Genomic DNA, 22,004 nt, shown 5'->3' with positions numbered 1-22,004 from the left:
AATATAAGTGCCTCAGCTTATAACCAGACCTAAAGCTGGGTCAGTTATGCACAAGAGACATGAATTAGCTGGGGTGTCATGGAACCTCAAGGGCAGGCAACATCCACACTTGGGATGGAGCAGTCAATAGTCTTCTCACTTCACCTGTACTTTGAAGCCAGCCTGAAAGGAGCACTTTTGTACCAAGGAAGGACATTAACTCCAGAAACCCAAGAGGTAATTAGCAACAGAAGAAGCGAATGTCTCTGGCATCACCCAACATCAAGATCTGAAGTCAGACAAGAGATGATGAGCAAAAGGCCAAGTGGAAGGTCTCAGAAATCGAAGTCAAATAGAACCTCACTTTCTGTTGAAGACACAAGAAATGATTTAAGGGAAGTAGACAGAAAACGGAAGACAGTGTCTTTGGAGGTTGCAGACATTTGGATTTTAAACGTATGTAAAATGCATTAGAAATTTCCAGGAATTTTCTCCTTCATCTATATCAGATCTGCTTCTGGACATTTTGCATATGGTATCTCATTTTATTATTATAATGCTACAAGGCTGGTGTTACTACTACCATTTTCATTTATTTTAAAATTATAATTATTGTTCCCACTTTCCAAATAAGAAAATGGAGGGTGGAAGAGTTAAATAATTTGCCCAAAGTCACCTTGCTAGTTGTTAAGCGATTAAAACTATGTCATTAAAACTGGCTAAACAGACATCCAAGCCCATGATCTTTCCACAGAGACTTTATGGTAAAACAAAGAGAGAGGGACATTCCAGGGAAGGGTTCACATCATAATTCCTCTGTTATTCCCATGGGACACCTCTTCCTTTTTAATCAATTCTTCAATAGTACCCTGTTGGCAGAAGGCTTCAAATGCCAGTAAACACAGTGCTTGTGGGGCTTGGTGAGTGATGCTTCCAACCTCATTAGGCCTATGAAAAATAACAATAAATTAAAATTCCTGTTTGTAAACATAAGTAACTGTTTAAGCACGATTATTGCTAATAAACTAGTCTAAATTCAATTTTTATTTATGCATATTTTATCATCACTTAGTCATCAGGCATAATTATACTTGCTACTAATTATAATCAAAAGAAGTAACATTTATGAAGATGGCAGCTTAAACATCAAGAGCCATATTTAATATCAGAAATATATAAGTGATTTATTTATACATATATAATAATAAGAGATATTTATAGATTCTCTGAGAAGGTCTATACCAGTGTTTCCCAGAAAGATGGTAGCAAAAGTAGAAGAAATTAGTCTTGCTAAACCTCAGCTTACTTGGCTGTAAAACAAACCAAAAAGAAGTTTCTATGTCATATGATTGACAGGAGGATTAAATGAGATACTGCATGTAAAGGATGTACATATTGCCTGATACAGGGAGTCTTCTATAACATGAATTCATGAGAGAAGGTGAGAAAAAAGATTTAAAAAAACAAAAAAAACATAGAAGGGGCACCTGGGTGTCTCAGTCAGTTGGGCGTCTGACTTTGGTTTCAACTTAGGTCATGATCCCAGGGTCATGGGATAAAGCCCTGTGACAGGCTCTGTGCTGATCATAGAGTCTGCTTAAGATTCTCTCTCTTTCTGTCTCTCTCTCTCTCTCCCTTTCCCCCACTGTTCTGTCTCTGTGTCTAAAATAAATAAAATGAAACAAGGGCACCTAGGTGGCTCAGTCGGTTAAGTGTCTGACTCTTGATTTTGGCCCAGGTCATGATCTCATGATTTGGTGAGATCAATCTTCACATTGGGCTTCATGTGCTCACAGCAAGGAGCCTACTTGGGATTCTCTCTCCATCTTTCCCTGCCCCTCCCCCACTCACGCTGCATTCTCTCTCTCTCTCTCTCTCTCTCTCTCTCTCTTTTTCTCAAAATAGACTTATAAGCAAATAAACAAATAAATAAATAAAATGAAACAAAAACACAGAAAAATGCTTCAATAATTGAGGCTTCTTTATATTAAAAGAAAAATATGACAAACTGGCCTTCTATTCAGTGTTACATCTTGGCCATGTTCTGAGCATTGAGGAGTAGACTATGAGTGGCTGAAAATCATCCCACATTCCTGGTAAATTAAATTACAATTGCAAGGCAATTTGTATCAACCACCTTGTCATATCATTGGAGAGGAACAGATAAGCTGATCAAGTACCTGTTTGCTCAAGAAAGTCCTAGTTAATGCTTGTTATCTCATCTTAAATATGAATAGCTCATCCACTCACTTTTTGGAAGTACCTCTGTTTGTATGAAAATTATATGCTCTCCAAAAAAAGACTATCACCTCATGCGAATGTAAGTAACAAGCACATTTTGTCTCTCACTGCAGCGTAGGGTTGCATTTCAAATGTATGGAAAAGATAGACTGTGCTGCTGTTCTTAAAATTATCTATTCAATCTGATCACTGGACCTTTTTATTTCTTGCCACAGAATTCTGCTTTAGATATCAGTTCATGCATCCAAAGAAAATGGTCCTGTGCCCCAAGCACACTTGCTCATGAATCATTAAATTAAAAATGAAAGGGAGAGGAGAGTATGGGGCTTACCTGAAGATAATTGACTGGAGCTACGTGATATGTGTTGTTATGATAGAAACATCACGAATAAAAGCTATGTAACTAAAGAGAAGTGGTGTTTAATCAAAGTGGAGCATTAAAATGAAGAGAAAACAAGTTTCACTTGGCAAAAATTCCAAATGGTCATTAAGAAGTCTGTCAGCCCAACTTTCTTCAACATTACATCCTCTGAAAGCAAAACAAACAAACAAACAAACAAAAAACAAAAACAAAAAAAAAAAAGAAAGAAAAGAAAAGCATTCTCTCTCCCAAAAAATTATACACAAGAGAATGGCCCTCATTAGTCTACTCACAACCACTGCTGAGATTTTTTTCTTTTTTTAGGAAAGGCACAAACCAGGGTTCACCACCAGCCCAACTATCTCCCACTTAAATATGGAAAAACAGTGACTCTGAGTTCTCAGAGAAGCACTTACCACATACAGGGTTGTCATTGGTGATAAATATTTATCAGGTTTCCTCTATATGTAGGAGATGAACCTAGGGGCTGTGCGTTATACTGAAACATATATACATGCATTATTAAATCTCCCCAGTGAAGCTGAAGTGAAACTTGATGGATGGATAATAATGTAGAAGTTCTGCACAGTTTTATAAGGATTCAGACATGATAATATAAACTTTATATTTACTATCCAAAGCCCATCAAGCCAGTATCTCTCTCTTTGTTCAAGGATAAATGGCAGGCTTAAACAATGAACATTGTAATGCCCTAGAACTATGAGTAGAGAGTTTTCATACACTTCTTGCCTATTCATCTTGGTGTTCCATATAGAGAACAGATACATCAAGAGTGTTTCCCACCCCCCAAAATTCCCTCCTAGCCTGGACCTCCAAGTACTTCAACTGAGCCTATCTATATACCGGTGAAATTAAACAAAATTGCAAAGCTTTTCTGCCAAACTTTCCAGGACTGTTGAAAATAAGCTCTAGGATATCCATATACATCTTTCATTTTAAAATGTTGCCTGGTAAAAATGTACTCTATATTCTTAAATGTTCATAATCATCATTCACTTTGCAACAGAGGCCACATTCAATGGCTCTGGCAACAGACAGGACCTCCAGGGCTCTGGTTTCTAATCCCAGCTCATTACTGAATTGCTATATGACCTTGGGCAATGCACTTCACCTTTCAGAGCTTCAATTTTCTTACTTATCCTATGTGGGGAATACTGTTGAGCCAACTCACAGGACAGCTGTTACGGATGTCTAATTAAATTGGATTTAAATGTAATGTAGTGTGTGTGTGTGTGTGTGTGTGTGTGTGTGTGTGTGTGTGTATCCACTTAAAATTCCTTACATGCAAGCCCTCAGTTTCAGATGAAGCAACTTGTGTTCATATCTGCAGAAACTATCTAGGATGACAGTCGAGGCAAACAAACATGTCCTCTCTACAGTAGTTACCATACACTCTCTAAAGCCTATGCAATAGTTCTAATTTCTAGAGACTATCTCCAATTTCCTCTACTTCTATCCTCAACCACTGCTGCTCTTAGAATATCTGCAATCTGTAAAGCTAACCTTATCAAATAGTGACCACCTTTGAGTCTGGCCCTTCCTTTCTCTAAATATGATAAATGAAGTTATCCACAGCTGATCTTGCTTTCTCCTCAACCCATGTGGTCCTTAATCCTGGCTACATATTAGAACCTCAAGGGACACTTTTACAGACTCCTAATGACTCCCCCAACCCAAACCATTTAAATCAAAATCTCTGGTGGGTACTGCCCAAGCATTGGTATGTTTAAAAAATCTCTAGGGCAAAGAACCACTAATTTAGCACATTTAAAGCTAGCATCTCTTTTTCATCCAATATGTAAAACAGGAAAAAGACAATGCAAGATGCTTAACCAAGCAATAGAAAACAAATGAGCACTAGCTAAATCATCAATGCTCTCAACACATTTAAAAAATGCAACCTGCCCTCTAGCTAAGTACATCATAATGGGTATAATTGGAAATGTGTACTATAAATGAGGAGGGTTAACAACACTATTTATAATGACAATTTGCACTTGTCTTTTCTTCTTGCCAACCCATGCTGAAATGACAGGGATTTATTTTCCCTCCATTCAGACCCCTTTTCATTTTAGCAGAAGAAATGTCTAGTGGCTTCTTGCTACAGGGCTCCCTAACGCATTACACTCCATCAGCCTTAAGAGTGAAATTCTTTGCAACACCACACTGCACTGTATGCAGACAGGTTTGGGGAGACACAGATGTCATCTAAGATATAAATTCAAGACACAGTCATTAGTAGGCATGAATACTGAACCATATATTCAAAGCAACTCTTTTTTTAAAAAATCTATATTACTCTAAACTTATTAATGCTTTATGCCCTCATGAGCATAAAAGGATTCTATTCATGCCCAATATTGTTGACAGCTAGGGGACAGAAGAACTTCTAGATCAAGTTTATGTGTCACAGCACAGTGAGGTCACAACTCAGGGATGCACAGCTAGCAACTTCAGACCCTTAGATCCTCTGTTTTTACGGGAGAGTGAAGTGTATCCCTGGGCCATCTACCTGCTGTTCTCAAAATGCACCACCATTCACTATGGCTCAACCACATGAATCCTGGTTTCTGCAACTTTTTGCAATGCCCCAGGATGCGTCTACATGTAAAAAAATGGTTTACGTGAATTTAAGGTATGTGGGAGCATTTAGATATTAATATTGATTGTGATATTAAAGTTTTTGTTTTGGTGGTAGTAGTAAGACAAGGTAAAGAAAAATAGCTCTGTAAAGATAACCCAATTAAAATAAGGTTTTTCACTTTTAACTATAAATTTTATCACGATGAAGACAAAGACTCTTAATTATCCCTTTTATGCATGAGGTGTGTGTTATTTCCTGTCTTCTTGTCTTCATTAATTTGCAGCATCAACATAAAGCCTCTGGTTTTTGAAATTCCTTTTATGGCTTGGTGTTGATGTAGTAACATGACTTTTTAGAATTGGTGAGTCTGGAATGTCAGGTCTGTAAACTTGGGAAAATACTTATTTTCTGGTACCTCAAAGGGAAATAATTAGAATAACTTATTTGGGGCTTTGAAGAAGAATAATCAGGTAATGGAATGTAATATCAAATGAACTCAATATATCTACCCATAAGCTTCAACAATCATCTGGCTATGCTTTGTAAAATCTATACCCCTACCCATTCATGACCACCTGAATTATTTCTAATATTCAGGCATCATAAAATTATAACTGTAAATATTTCAGAATAGATTTATAAAAGATAAGGGCTCTTTTTGAAAGATGATCACAGTAATACTACCATACATAGAAATAGCAATACCAATTCTCCTAAAATACTAATAAATATATAACTGTCATTGGGTTATAATTCAGTTCCTGACTGTCAACTGAATTATAATTGGTTGACATGTCCTATAGGCTCCTCCCCTTTTTCTTCTTGTTTTCTTTGGAATTCCCTTTGAAATATTTTCAAAAACAGATTATAAATGCAGGTATAAAAAGACAGGCAAGTAAAAGAAAGTTTGGAGCACTGGTCCTTGATGAAATTTCTCCATTGTTGGCAGTGAGAACACGGCTTTTAATAGATCGGTAAATCAAGAAAGAGGAGACAAAAACTGTGTGGCCAGAGTACAGAGTGATGTTTGGTCAGAGACTATCCCACCGATACACACATAAAACTAGAATTCCCTTCGTGTGTGGATAGTGAAAAAAAACCTACTCTGACAGACAGAAAGAGTGGGGTTGCTTTCTTGTCCTGACCTTAACTCTAGAAAGAACAGGAAAAAAAAAGAAAGAAGTCACCCAGAGTTTTCCTAACCAGATGCCTCTTTATTAATAAATGTGTAGAGCTGGAGCTATTCAGCACTATTATATCTGAAGAAGAAAATCTAAGATAATAACCGTTTATCATGTGTTCGGGATTGTTCTGGAAAAAGAATATTGAAGTTATCTAAGGAGGAGATGCCATTCGTGAAATTGAAAATAAAACAAAACAAAAGAAAGAAATATTACCTCTTGGACCTTACATTCTAGTGGAAGCAGAAGGACAATTGCAAAGATAAGTCAATATTTACTATTTCATAAGGCAATTAAATACCATGCAACACACACACACACACACACACACACACACACAAATATAGCAGGAAGTTGTAAGGAATGTGTGTGTGTGTGTGTGTGTGTGTGTGTGTGTGTGTTAAGGAGAGGGAAAGTTGTAATTTTAAACTTCAAAGCCTCAGTGAGAAAGGGATATTTGAGCAAGAACATGAAATACCTAGGTGGTCATCTATATAATACCTAGGAGAAGAGAAATTTATGCAAAGTGAATGCTGTGTACAAAGACAAAGCAGAGTCAAATTCCAGAGAGAGCAAGGGGGTCCAGACTGGCTTTCTTCATTGGGTACACTGGAGTTGGGAGAGGAGGGAGGTCAGTGTTTCCGCAAAGAAAAATAATTCCTATCTAATATCATAGATGAAAATGAATTATTTAAGGCTTACATATAAAAGCTTCTGGAGAAAAACACGGGTATCTTTATGTCTTTGGGATAGGAAAAAAATCTTAAAAAACAAAAGAGGAAAATCATACAGTAAGTAATTGATAAATTCAATCATGTTAATATTAAGCATTTCTGTTCACTGAATGACAAACCTCACTCTGAATGACAAACCTCACTCTGAATGGTAAGATCTGCGTTATGTGGAAGCACGCAAGGTTTATTATCCAGAATATAACCTTCAAAACAATAAGAAAAACAATCCAAGCACTTGCCATGCTTCATTCATTTGCCAAGTGCTCTACATAAATCAACTCAATCCTCACGACAATCCTAAAACACCGTTACTCTTGTTATTTCCATTTTGGAGGTCAGAGAATGGAGGAGCAGAGAGGTTTTGTATCTTGTCCAAGATGTCAGTAAGTAATAAACAGGACCTGAAATCCAACAAGTCTGCATCCAAAGTATGTGTTCTTACTGCTCTGCTTTGCTATCCTCTGCTTCCAACCCCTGAATATTCTCAGCCAAGTGTAAGAAGAATTGCAGTCCAATGAAACTGAAATCCAATAATGGCAACTGTTCACAGGAATAAAAGCTCTATCCAGTTAGGAGCCTGGCCCCTACAGAAAGTCAATAAGGACCAAGACTAGCCAGTTCATAGGGCCCCAGGCTCAATAGTGCTCTTAGTTTAGAGCTCTGCTACAACTGTCTTGAAATATTTAATAATTTTTGAACAAGGCATCCCACATTTTTATGTTACATTGGGCCCTACAAATTATGGTTCTGGTCCTGATAAAAACAGTGGCAATGTGGAGAATTAATGAGATCCTCTCTTTTGGGCTTATCTTACTCCTTGGAAGTATAGACACAGAGAGGGGACTAGGAAGGATGTGTTCTGTCCTGGAGTTCTGACAGTTACTTACTGATTTTGCTTCTCTCTTAGCATTTAAATTCCTTGAGCAGGAGAGAGGGTTTGCATAATCATCCAGTTATGTGAACTCCACAGGATGGGCAAAGAACTCAGTACACACTGGGTCATAAAGACATGCTATTAAATACTGTTGAGTTATGGTAATTTATACACTTACGTACAATTCACATTTTTTTTATTCAAGAAAACAGATCCTCCTCATTTCTTGCCCAGATAATTGAATGGCCTCATAATTTTCCCACTGGTTTACAATGGTGTCTAACCTCATTATTTTCTGTATTATTTTTTTTCTAACACACAAATCTGATTTTATCACACCTATGCTTAAAATTTAAAGCATCTATTAGAATTCCAGATAATGTCCAAACTTCTTAGAATGGCATAAATCTTTTCATAAACTGGCTCCTGCATATCTCTCTAACCCTATTTCTTATCATCCCTCCCTATGCATTATGCATCCCAAGCATCACTAGCTGCCTATTATTCATTTCATTAACATGTCCTCTCAAGCTGCCAAGCCTCCATACATACATCCTCTCTTCTATATTTAAGGTACTTGTATTCCATGTTTATGTGGAAACTCCTAATCTACCAAATATTACATTATCGGACCACTTAGCTAGAGTAAGACACCCTCCTTTCTGGCTGTTAACACTCTGTGCTCATTCTTGTTAGAGGAAAAATATGTTTACGTACTCTAATTTCGTATAAAAAAAAGCCCCTTGAATAAAGTAATCTCATCTCATTAATCTTAATGTTACTAGCAACTGGCATAAAGCTTGGTATATAGTAAACCCTACAAAAAGTTTGCTGAATTAATGATACATTCATTTGTTATCATTCATTTAATTACTATGTCGGCACTTACTCTGTGGCAGCCACTATCCAACGTGTTGAAGCAGTGAACACGACATGGAGCTTACTTTCTAATTGGGAGAATGGTTAAGCACTATGAATAAAAATAACATGAAATAGTGAGTAAGAAAGAGAATGGGAAGAGGAGAATTTCTAATAAGGTTCTCAGAGAAGGGTTCACCAAGACATGATATTTAAACTGAAAACAAATGTTGAGGAAATGGCACCCATGCCAAGGTGAGAGAAGAGCATTTTAGGACGAAGGGGCAGCAAGTGCAAGTCTGAATAAGAGACAACAAACTTGGTCAGAAGGGAGGCCAGCGTAGCTAAGAGGAAAGTAAAGAAAGCAGTGAAAGGTAGAACAGAAGTTTACAAAGCTGCCTAGCATCAGTCTGTGAGGGTAGAGCCCTTCAGATGATTCCTTCTATGTGAAGGGAGATTTACTTCCACAGTCTTCTTTGTCTCAGGACTTTCTCCCCTTCCCCCATTGTGTCTTCTTTGGTAAGGATAAGGGCCATCTAAATCATGTTATTTTGGGAGATGGAAGTGGACATACATCACCTTTCTTTCATTCTCCTTCTTGTTCTTTGGGATGTATCTGTTCATAGAATGCACATATTCTGCTCTTTTCTGGGGCATGGTCATTCAAATTTTTAGTAGTCCAACATGGTCTGTGACCAGAGGGTTAAGCCTGTCTAATTACAGGGTTGAGAATCAGCTGATATTTTGATCCCCCTCTACTTGGACTAATTCTCCATTGTTTCCAAATTTGGATGGGGGGAAAAAAGTGGGTGGGGAAAAGGCAGACTTCCTTAAATTCCAAAATCATACATGAGCCTGTTGATCACGTATAATGGTATTTCATGTTCCATGCAGTGTAACAACATATGTTTAATAAACTTCTATTATTTTCCTTCTAGAGGAAAGTCTCTTTCTTGCTTTCTCTCATTTTCACTCAAAACATACATTTAATATATTTCTATCTTCTGTTTATAAAATTAATAACTTTATAGCTTGAGCCTGAGTACTCATGGATCCTACAGCTTACTCAGGGATGATGAAATACAAAATGGAGGGCAAGTAGGGAATTAACACATACAGAGCAACTACTGCTGAGCCAGCCTCTTCATGTAGGATAAGAAAACCCTAGGAAGTAAATTGTCTTATAGACACTACATGTTATGTTTATGTTACAGATGAACATATAGAGTTTCAGAAAGGTTTACTAAATTTTAGTTAAAATTAGCACACAGCTAAGGAGCAATGCCAGGGGTGCACCATACAGATGTTAGATTCTTTCCACTACACATGAACAAATTAGAGAGAAGCTCAAGAGAGAATATAATTAAGTGCTAAACTGAATATAATCAAATATCAGTTCAAAAAGCATGTGGTCATCCAGCAGCAGAAGAGGATATTGTTGGCTCATGTTAGAAATGAGCACACTTCCCACAGAACCTGTCATTGTATATGTGGCCTTCTTTGGTTATCATTTGTAAGGCTTCTAAATAAAGTTATTATAAGCATATTTTAGGAATCAGCAAATTAAATTTAACTTGAAAATACCTCAAATGGCAAAGAATCTATCGTTCCTAGAATACTTATTTGGGGATACTTTACTCCTAATCACTGAAAACATGCCAATCAGTAGATAGTCTATCTGAACTATCTCCATGTAGCAACTTAATTTTGAAGGAATTTTAAGAGATTAACAGAATATTCAGTGATGATTTTTTTCTATTAAGGAACACTTAAAAGTTGTTCATCTAAATCATGAGCAATCTATTTCATTTTGAGCATGAATTTAATATCTTCTTGATTTGTTACCATACAAAATCATTTGATGTTCTTATAAAACCTGGAGTTCCTAACTGACATATTAAGATCCCAACATTTAGTTCCACCTTTAACTTTCAGGTTTGTTATAGTAAGACAAATTAAATAGTTTATAAATCTACCATCATGTTAGCTAATCCAATGAGTCAAAAGCCTCCTTAAACCACACTCTAATTTAGAATCATACTAAAATAGGATCAAAGCCAAGGAAGTGAAAAATAATTAATGTATTTTTTTTACTTGTAGAAAATTATTTAATAAACTTAAAGTAACACCCTACCGAAATCAAAACTAATTTATTCTATTTCCTCATAGGAAGCATACTGAAAAGTCTAAGAATAAACTCCTAATTAGAACGGGTACCTTGGTTTCTGAAAGGCAGCTTATTTACCTCTACAGGCAAATAAAAGTTATATTGTGATGCACTGTAAAATCTGCAGAGAATTCTAGAGATATGGGAAAGAAACCAGCCAGGACTTAACAGTTTGAAAAGAAGAGCATTCACATCCAAAGAAACACAGATTCTTTGCCACCATGGCTAACAATAAATCATTATGAATATCCATGTGAGCCACAGGATTTATTTATGGTAATGTAGCTTGACTACTGAGTGAGAGATTAATAGTGCTTTATAGCAGGTATTACATGCAAACGAAGAAGTTATGAGTAAGGGTGGATTTCAGATGTAAGGAACAGAACCTCATGCATCAAATCTACATTTTAAAATTTTTGTTTGCTTTTACTTATTTGACTTTGTTTGGTATGTTAGTTTATTTTATAAGATGACCAATACAACACTGTGTATGATAGACTGTTGATAGAAATTACAGCCTGTACATTTTGGTAAGAATTCAAGTACACACGGACTACATATTTTGTTTGTCTGAAGTAAAACCTCTGGCCCAGATCAAACTCAGGGTGAGTGCTTTCTCTCTTCTACAAGTTTCTAGTCTACATGAATATACAATTCTACTGTATTTATGTGCCTGAGGCTTCATTTTCCTTTTCTGTATTTCTATCTAATGTAAATCACTCTCTTTCCAAACCAACTCTGATGTGATAAGAGGATGGCTTTTGTGCTGGAAGCAGGCAGGTAGGTCTTACCATGCCTCTGCTTGCAGTTTGGCCAACAACAGAGACAGACTTGCTGAAACAGAAGTGAGGGGAGGAGTCACGTTCTGAATTCTCTCCCAAAGGGCTGAGCGTGGGCCTCCTGGAGAGGCCAGTCTCTGTGGGGAACAATCACTGCTCCATCTGAGAGGGAAACTTCCAAACCCAGTTCCTGTTACCTTTCTGCAAACTGTCCCCTTCCCCTTTCAGATGGGTCCTGACTTGAGGAGGCTTGTCCACATGCTGCTGAAGTGGCTGAGGGCCTGACACAAATGGGGCCATCAGACTCTCTTTCTTGGTAACCTGAATAAAGAGCCAGAAGGGAAGTTTCTGTCCACGTTGGGTGCTTGACTTAAAAAAGTGTGGTAGAGTCAAGGCTGGGACAGCCATTCTGGGGCTCTGTATCTGCTAGTTATGACAGTGTACAGATTCAGAGAAGGCTCATTAGAAGAGGCAGACAGTAGGCGCACACAGATTAGCAGAGACAGGAGGAAGCATGCTGGCCCTGAAGCTGCAGATAAGTGCCAGGTCTTGTTGGCATTTCTAGTTCCCATGACTTCCATGGAGAGTTTTTTTTTTTCCTTATTTTTGGCTATCTGTGAGTTTTCTTGTTATAATTTTCCAACAAGTCGTTTTAACCAACTATAGCTTAAAAGCCTTTGATCCTTGAAAACCAAAACAGATGATTAGAACTATACACTAGATGCAAGTTATACATTTCTTAAATTGTTCATTGGCTAATGATTAAATTAAATGATCCTATAGTTCAGTTGTTCTCAAACTTTAATGTGTCTTAGAATTACTAAGGCAGTGTATTTAAAAATGTAGATTCGGGGGCACCTGAGTGGCTCAGTCAGTTAAGCGTCCAACTCTTGACTTCTTCTCAGGTAGTGATCTCATGGTTCATAGGTTTGGGCCCAGTATTGGGCTCTGCACTGACAGCACAGAGCCTGCTTGGGATTCTCTCTCTCTCTGTCTCTCTCTCTCTCCCTCTCTCCCTCTCTCTCCCTCCCGCTGCTGTATGCTCACTCTCTCTCTCAAAATAAATAGATAAACATTTTTTAAAAATGCAGATTTTGAGGGCCCAGGCTTGACCTCAAAATCAGAATCTCTTAGGGTTTTAACAAGCATCCCCAGTCACTCTGAGCTGGAAGTGTATGGGCCACATTTTCAGAAACTATTCAAATTATTGTTTTACCCTTGGGCCAATCTGGGCCACTGCAAGACTGCACATGAACACAGTTTTGGATTTCAACATTATGCCCTTGGGTTTTATTTAAAAAGAAAAAAAACATGAAACCTTTTACTTCATTTCCTATGGACATAATGCCTCAGTTGGTGACCTCTGTTGGAATGGGAAGTTGCAGCAGGAAATGCCTTCTAAGAAATAGCGATTGAATAGGCTTTGGTTCCCAGGAGATACTCATATAACTTCATTAAAAATAATAATAAACAAACAGACTGATGGACATATGAATGAGTGAATTAGTAAATGAATGTGTAAACAATTATAAAGGATAAAGAATTCTTTTTAATCATGTTTGCCAGGAAACCAGAGATAAATCAGATTCTCTAAGTCCCCCATCTTCTTTTTTTTTAAATTAATTTATTTTGAGAGAGAGAGAGAGACAGAGAGAGAGAACAAACAGGGGAGGGACAGAGAGAGAGGAGGACAGAGGATCTGAATCAGTCTCTGTGCTGACAGCAGAGAGCCCAATGCAGGGCTCAAACTCACGAACTGTGAGATCATGACCTGAGCTGAATTCAGATGTTCAATGGACTGAGCTAACCAAGTGCCCCTAAGTCCCACATCTTGTATTGCCAACATCACTGTGCATGTTCTTGCAGTGAGCCATGGAAACATTTAGAAAAGAAATTTAGTTGTAAAGGCATATCAATTTCCTCTTAGCAGTTTGCTAGCTTTGCCTAAGTAGGTTGCTTCTAACTGGCATCTGTTTATTTTGTACAGATTTACTGAGTTCTGTTCCATCTTAAGTGTATTACTTAGGCACTTTTGGGAATGAAGGCAGAAAAAGGTTCTAGCCTTCAAAGATTTCACATCCCTTCAGAGGAACACAAAATACCTTTACGGATAGTTAGAATGCAAGCAAGTTAGACAGGGTTATGAGACCCAAGAGGGAGGAGTGGTTGTTTCCAGCAGAAGGATCAGGACAAATTCTGTGGAGGAGGCAAGGATTTATACCTTGGTAAGATCTTGGCAAGCAATAGAGATAAGGAGAAAGATATTCTAGACAGAGCGGAAATCTGATTTCCCTTACTACTTTCTCTCACAACAGTCTCATCTGCCCAGCACATACTACAATTGGTATTTAGGTAATTGTGGGTTCAGTGGCTCCATCTTCCTCCAGTAGACTGTACCCTCCACAATGGAAATGGATGGATCTGTGTCTGTTTCACTCACCACTCTACATATATACATGTAGTACCTAGCAGAAGGGCTGCAACACGCTGATTATTCAGCACGTTTATTGCTGAATGAGTGAGTAAGAGCCTAGGCTTCCATGTGGTTTTGCCCTCAATTAGTTTTGCAATCTTGAGTCCTATCCCTGGGCCTCTATTTTCTCATATGTAAAATGGAAAAATAACAGTTCTTTCCATATAGGGCTGAGATAAAAATTAAACAGGATGATGGATAGCAATAAATTATAATTTTTATTAATTCGACAGGAAGAGGCAGTGAGATGAAGCAAAAGCATGTGGATGTTTTGGCCTTTTAGTGATAAGAGTCAGACCTTGTCTAGTTTTTTTGCCTACTACTGTATGGGCTCACCAGACAAGGCAATGTAGCAAGTTTCATGTAAATTTGGGTATCTTCACCTGTTCTTTGCTCCGTTTGGATCAGGTGACCAGGAGTGCTTCCCTTGACAATTCCGTTGCCTCCTCTCTGGAGCAGGACTAATGGAACAGCTGTTCCTTTTTCACCAAACTGTCAAGGAAACAGCATATGTGAAAGCAATGTGTGATAGTTCTGTAATGTGCCAAGCCTGTGTCACAGGTTTGAGAGTCCCAGGCTGCAAATTCTTGAATTGCTAATAAACAAGCAAAATGAGTGTGCCTATTGATATGAGAAATAACTTGTTCTGAGATAAAACAGGCAGGCGCTGGAGTCTGAGAAATCTGGATTCTACTCTGGCTCTGCCTTGGCCATGCACATTGGGTAACCGTGGACCCATTACTCCATATTTCTGAGCTGGGGTTCCTCACCTCTATAGTCATGTATGATTACACCTACCTCCTGGGGCCACTGTAGCAAGTGAAGGAAAATCCCAGCTGGTGATGCTGTGAACTCGAGGTCCCGGTAGCTGTACACCAACTCTGGTGCGGAAGAGCTGGGAGTTGGGGATAGGAGGAAGAGTGTGGACTAAGAACACTTTCCTAATATTTCCTCTCAAGGTGAGGGGTGGGTAGTGCCAGCTGCGTGCCAACCTCTGAGCAGCAGGTTGTCTATGGCACAGTGGTGTTCCTCCATGTTAGGAAATGGTCAAGGGGCTCTGATGAAATATTCCCCCCCCTTTTTTTTCTTATTTTAATGTTTATTTTTGAGAGAGAGAGAGAGAGAGAGAGAGAGAGAAAACATGAGCAGGGGAGGGGCAGAGAGAGGCAGAGAGGGAGAATCCAAGCAGGCCCTGCACTGTCAAGAGCCCGACATGGGGCTCAAACTCACAAACCACAAGACCGTGACCTGAACCGAAATCAAGAGTTGGATGCTTAACCAACTGAGCCACCCAGGCACCCCAGAATGTTCTTAATTTCTGTTGTTGCCAAACCTGATTTTTTTTTTTGCGAAGTCAAATCCACTTCATACTGGGTTTTAAAGAATCAGGCAGAAGGTGCCAAATTTTAAGGAAAAGCAAAAAAAAAAACAAAAACAAAAACAAAAACAAAAACAAAAACAAACACGAGAGCAAAAAATTCCAAATCCTTAAGAGAATTTTATCAATTATTTTTTCCCCCATGAATTGAGAGAAAGTGTCTTTTACCAGCAGAACTCAGTTTGGCAGGAATATGAATGATTGAGAACTGTAATCTCCACAAGCCTAAATGTTTGTCACTCCTCCTACTACATTTTCAGGAATATTTATTGAGTACAAGGGCAATGTAGTGATCTGTACTGGTCTACATTGATCTACATCTACATCTATAGGCTTTAAATTATAGACCAAAGGGGGAAAGTCACCCCCAGTGGAGCCTGTAAAAAACAAAAGAACCTATGCTCTGCATTTTGAGGCTGGAGCTTGGGACATGTATGTGAGATACACTCCTTATTTCATTTTAGTATTTCAAAAACACTTGGAAATAAACAACATGAAACATTTACATAGGTGGTAACTGAAATTTAGGTTAAGTCACTTTCTTAAAGAAAGTCAGTAGAGCATCACGATGCCTTCAACACCATTTTGGGGACTAGTGTCCAAGGCCTCCTCATTATTTGGGAGTAAATTAGTAATCCATCCACCACTTCTCAGGTAGACAAAAGTATTTCTCCTGTAGGGAGAAACAGGGAACGATGCGTGCTGGAAAGGGGTAAGTGAAGGGAGAGGGTGGTGTTCATGTGCATCCGAGTGGGAGAAATTCTGGATTCCAGAACAGGTGATTTTTTTACTTATCTGACATTATAACTGACCAATATCTTTTCCCATAATTGGCGTGGATCTGTTAATGCTATGGCTTCATCTTAATGGAAGCAAAATCTTTAGGAATTTTAACTAGTTGTGGGAAAGATGCAGAATTCATTTATTCATTCGTTCAACAACAATTACCGAATGTCCTTCCTATGCCAGCTCTGGTGTTAAGCACTGCAAGTTCATTAATAAAATCGGAAGACAACTGCCCTCTAGATTTTATAACCTGTCCAAGAAAAGCACAGACATGAAACAAGCACCATCATACTCACACAGGATGTCTAGATGTTGCAGGACACCAACATAATAAAAGACAAGTTCCCTGTTCCTAAGGGACTTAGATATTAATAATAATAATAATAATAATAATAATAATAAATTTCCATGTACTTGACATTCTTTAATGTGTCCTGTTCTCAGTTAATCCCTATAACCACTCTAGGAAGTAGCTGCAGATATTCTCTCATTCTGTACAGGAGGAAATTGAAACACAGCAAGTTTAAAGGGAGTCTAAAGTGACTTCTATGGCAAAGATGGGATTTGAGAGTCCATGCACTTAATTGCTACGCTACACTACCTTGGTATTTAAAAAGAATTACTGCCTTTGAATCTAAAAAACCTCAAGACCTATCTCCAGGGGTTTGAACAGGAACAAAGGCTACCACCAGATGAAGTTTCCTACCAATTCCCGGCAGTGGTTTGCCTTTGGCCTTCCTGTTTCCACAACACTGCTCTCCAGCTTGCCCCTTAGAGATGAAAGTTAAAGGAGCTCCCTCAGGCTTTAATTATTGATACTGAAAAATAATTAATCATTAGCTCCATGGTTTCTAGGAATTTATAATAAGAGCTATTTATACATGTTATCTTCCAGTCCAACAGCTTCACCTCCTATGTATTTCCCTTCTATGGAAGTGGTGTACACGTTTGGGAATTATTCCAAAATAATCCATGGGTGGGGTGGTGGAAAGGGGGACAATGGTAGCATGGGGAAAATGAGAGTGGCCATAATTTGGTGATTGTTTTCACCTGGTGATGGTAACACAAGCGCACATTCTATTGATCATTAACCTTTTGCATTAACATTGTATTAATTTATGTACACATCTGAAATTTCATATAATTCAATGTTTAAAATATAAAATGCATCCATTTAAAGATAACCTAAGAGAAATCCTGGAAAATCAGTATTGGTTTCTGACTTTAAAGGAAAAGCATGAAGTGTGATGGTTATAAGAGCAGTGACCAAGATTAATTCCCAACAACACCCAGACAAACAATTATCAATGATCTCCTAAAACAGGTTAAAATGTATGTGAAGGCATGTTGCAAAGTATAAAGCACTAAATGTTTCTCATCCCTGCCCACTAATTAAGAGTCACTTTAGGAGAGTTTTAATATTGCCAATGTCCCTTCAGCATGAAGAGATTCTGACTAACATGGGCTAGGATGAATCTCAGACATCAGTGCATTGGGGGAAAAAAAGCTCCACAGGGCTGAGAACCTCTACAATAAGAAACCTGTTGCCATCATTAAGCAAATAACGTTGGATACTTCAGGCAGTCCTTTGTATTATAGACTGAAGGAAGAATTAAAGAAAACAGCAAGAAAGTACCAAAGGATGATTCTTGATCATTTGGCTAATTTATTACTGGGGCTTAAAAATCAGAAAGGCCACAACAGTGCCACAGCTTGACAAATATCTGATTTGCTTAGAAGAATGTGTGACAATCATTAATCATTTTAGGAGAGACTCAGGTGAGGAGAAGTATGAAGGCTGGAGTAGTGGCTGACTACTAGCTAGAGATCGTTCATGGCTTGAGAATACTTTGAAGTCATAAGGATTTAGCTCATGAACCCAGGCAAGACCAAATAAAAGCTGACACAATTCAGCCATTGCTAAGGCACAAATCACTCCTGGTACACTCAGGCCCCTGAATCCACCTTGGCTCTCTGAGAGGTTTCAAATGGATTTGGTTTGAAGTTCATATCACCCAGTGATTCCCTGATCATATGGAAACTATTAAGTCATAATGTCTTAAAGTAGAACCCAAACATAAATAAAAGTGTATTCTAGAGATCTCTAGGTGATTCCGCTGTGTAGTCAAATTTGGAGACCACGAATATAAACTATTCTTAATTTTGATGACCCAATATGAAATCACACCTGCAAAAGAAAAGCTCCTCCTTCTTCATTAGCCAAGGTCACCACTTGCTCTGGCCCATGCTTCTCCAGACTTCTCAGTTTAGGTTAAACCACTTCTCCTCCCTCCACCCTACACAGTACCTCACCTGTGTCCCCACCTGCTGATCTGTTCCTAGGCTATGCTTTTCACTTTACAACTTTGACCATGTCACTGTCTTGCTCAAAAATTTCTAATGAACCCCACCCTGAACTGGAGCTTTGGAACCAAAATATAGTTATTACCTGGAAGCTTACATTAAGGTACAATTCTAGACCCCATCTAGGTCTACTCAGTTAGAATCTGTATTTACTAAGATTCTCAGGGGATATGTATGAGCATTTAAGTTTGAGAAGTATTATTCAAGAGCACCATTATCCAAAGTACATTTTGAAGCACACTCTCAAGGACAGAGAATATCCTGCCTGGATTCAAAGTCACATCATTCTCTCTCTTTACAGGACATTTGTCCATTCAAAAAAATAGTTATTGACTGACAACTATGCCCCATACTGTGTTGGGTTTAGATGATCTATCAGTGAAGATGACAGAAATGGTCCTGGCATTCATGGACTTCTAGCAAGGTCAATATTGACATGGAAAGATAAGGGTGTCATAAAGGGGGATGTGCAGGATGCCGTGGGATGATCTACTTAATGATGTGAACTGGGGACAGCCTAACACATTTGGGAGATCTAGGACATGAGAATAGCATTCCTGGGGGAAAGCTGCTAATGCAGGTCCCTGTGGATGCACAGGGTCAAAACAGGAGGGGCATCTGAATACAGTGTCAGCTTCACACATAACAGGTGCAAAGGCTCAGGGCAACTAAGGAAATGCTTGCCCAATGCTTACTCCATGCAACAATAAGAAAACTGTTGCCATCATTAAGCAAATAACGTTGGACACTTCAGGCAATCCTGAAGCATGACCCAATCATGCTCTAAGTGATTTCCATATATGTAGGCGTGACTATTAACCCTGTTTTTCAATCGAGGAAACTGAAGCACAGAGAGATGAAGCAATGTGTTCCCATCACAGAGCAAACTTTGAAACTCAGTCTTGCCTATCTGGCTCCCGCATCTGTGTTCTTAGCCATCACATTCTACAACTGTTCCGCTGGGAAGAGCACGATGCATTTAAGAAGCTGAACATAGGCCATTATGTCAGGAGTTCAAGCAGTGATTGTTTATGGATCTATTGTTTTTGTTTGTTTGTTTGTTTTTTATCATCAGAAATAGAGTGCATTACCATTCAGGAGCAGCTTCTTACAACTCACATTTTTGAGAACTGTCCCGTAGTTAATGAATCAGAATTTCTAGCTCTGGAGCTGAAAATAGGCATTTTGGAATGCTTCCAGGTGATTCAGAGACAATAAAGTCTGAGAACCACAGGTTTAGAGGTACAATTCCCTTTAATATTATCCTCCTTCACATAGTCCCTCCTAATTAAGCCATGGTTATTTAATAATATATTGGTCCCAAGGTATAAACTAAACATGAGGGTAAACAGGATTGGAGTGGAAAGTTGGAATAAATCTGAAAATTGAATCTTTGCTCCTCTAGGTCCCCTGACTGCCAGGCTGTGAAAAGAATTATCTAGGCTTGAAAAATTGGAGGCAGAAAAAGGACCACAGAGGCTTAGAACTATTTTCATTACAATGCCAACCATTTAAATAACTAATTGAATTTCCGGAAATTGAAGTAAATTTAAAATTGCTGGAAGAGCAATTATTTCACATGCTCTATGATGCCTCCATCCTTAGCCAGTGCTAGAAGATTCTCAGGCAGCAGGAAATCTTCTTGATGGCAGAATACATGCAAGAGCAGTCTCTGAAATATTCTCTGGCCACTAGAGTGCACTGGCTCAACAAAACGAATATGTCTCCCTCCCTGTCAGGGGACCTTGACAGCTCCAACACCAATATCTGGCTGCCAGTGGGGTCTTCTTTTTAATTCAGTCTTTCCTTTCCTATAATCACTTAACAGAGGAATTATGCTAATCTCTCATGAGGAAGAAACTAAAAGAAACAGCTGAATCTCAATAAAACTCCTTCATCATATATTATTTTATTTTCTTGCATTTTTCCAATACCTTTCTCTCTCTCTCTTTTTTTTTTTTATCTTTGGACATTTTTTCAAGTACATTACCATTAAAGTGCCAAAAGTCAGCCTCCTGGATGCTGCCTTTCAAATGGTTCAGAGAGATCATAGCTTTTCTGTCCCACTCTGTCTGGAAACAGCATTCTCCTGGTTTCTCTACAAACCTTGTTCATTCAATTCCCTTACTTTGTATCCCCATTCAGGAGAATTAGTTTGCAAAAGTTCCTGGAAGAACCTGTTGTTTCCATCCCTTAAAAATCATAAAATTATTCCACTGTATTTTTCAAAGCTCTTTCATATTCAAAATATTTATTTGTAATTCTACCCATAAGAAAGCTCACTGGATACAACTATATTAATTTCATGACAAAATATCATTAAGAAGATGAAATGGCACAGTTATGAAAACCTTATGCAGGTTCCCCACCGCTGCACTATAAGACACTGATAATAGTAATCTTCATTAGCTGTCACTATCCCTTTGCCAGTCACTAAGAGTGGGTTTGAAGTATCTGGCAGATCTATGTCTGTGTTGGTCATACTTTCACATCACTCCCATGACGACTTGCGAGTCAAAGAACATTTAGGGGATCCTAGATGCGCAGGGATGGAATTTCCCAAGGAAAGGTATGAATGCTCTCAACTTTTGTGTCAGGTTCTCCCCTTCCAGAACTGCATACAGTACTTCCTTGTCCCTTCTTCCAGAAGGCTAATATAGCCTTGTCTTGTTTGAGAAGACATGACTACAGAGAGAAGGCTAGGATATGTGTGTGAAACCCAATTTACTCTGGGAACTAGGGTTACGATTCTATGCATGCTTCCTTTTCTTGGATTTGCCTTTTCTAACTGTGGCAATGGTAAGATCCAGAGGACCAAGGCTAGGGTATAAGACTATGGGTATAAGAACCAAATTATTAATTCTATATCTTCTGTAGAAATGGAGATTTTGGACTAGGAGTACTGGTATTGACCCATGGACTAGCTCATCAGGGGAGTGCAATGTGCTGGGAGTAAAGACCTGTTCCATGACAGAGGGTCATTCTACCAAAGAGTTCCTGTGTGTTTTTTTAGGATTTTGGTATTAAGTATCCTGGATCACTGCCATCCAAATACACGCAGGTGTATGAAAGTATCAATATTTATAGTAAAGAAACACAAATCTTATGTTGCCAATTTTTGTACCGATTCAAAACTTTTCATGTATCTGCCCTTGTTCTTCCACAGACTTACATTTATCAGTGATGTAAGCACAGTGCTTAAGGCCCTATAGTCTAATAAAGAT

The 22,004-nt window shown here is 38.4% G+C and overlaps 1 protein-coding gene across 1 annotated transcript in view; it reads right to left on the bottom strand.

Annotated features, from left to right (window-relative positions):
- Nucleotides 1-22,004, bottom strand: part of THSD7B (thrombospondin type 1 domain containing 7B) — a 746,473-nt gene that overhangs the window by 361,743 nt on the left and 362,726 nt on the right. The gene's annotated exons all lie outside the window — the stretch shown is intronic.

Source organism: Panthera leo, chromosome C1 (assembly GCF_018350215.1).
Source record: "Panthera leo isolate Ple1 chromosome C1, P.leo_Ple1_pat1.1, whole genome shotgun sequence".
In the NCBI taxonomy this organism is placed as follows: domain Eukaryota; kingdom Metazoa; phylum Chordata; class Mammalia; order Carnivora; family Felidae; genus Panthera; species Panthera leo.
The sequence above is the reverse complement of the archived record's forward strand: the minus strand, read 5'-3'. Positions and strand labels throughout refer to the sequence as shown.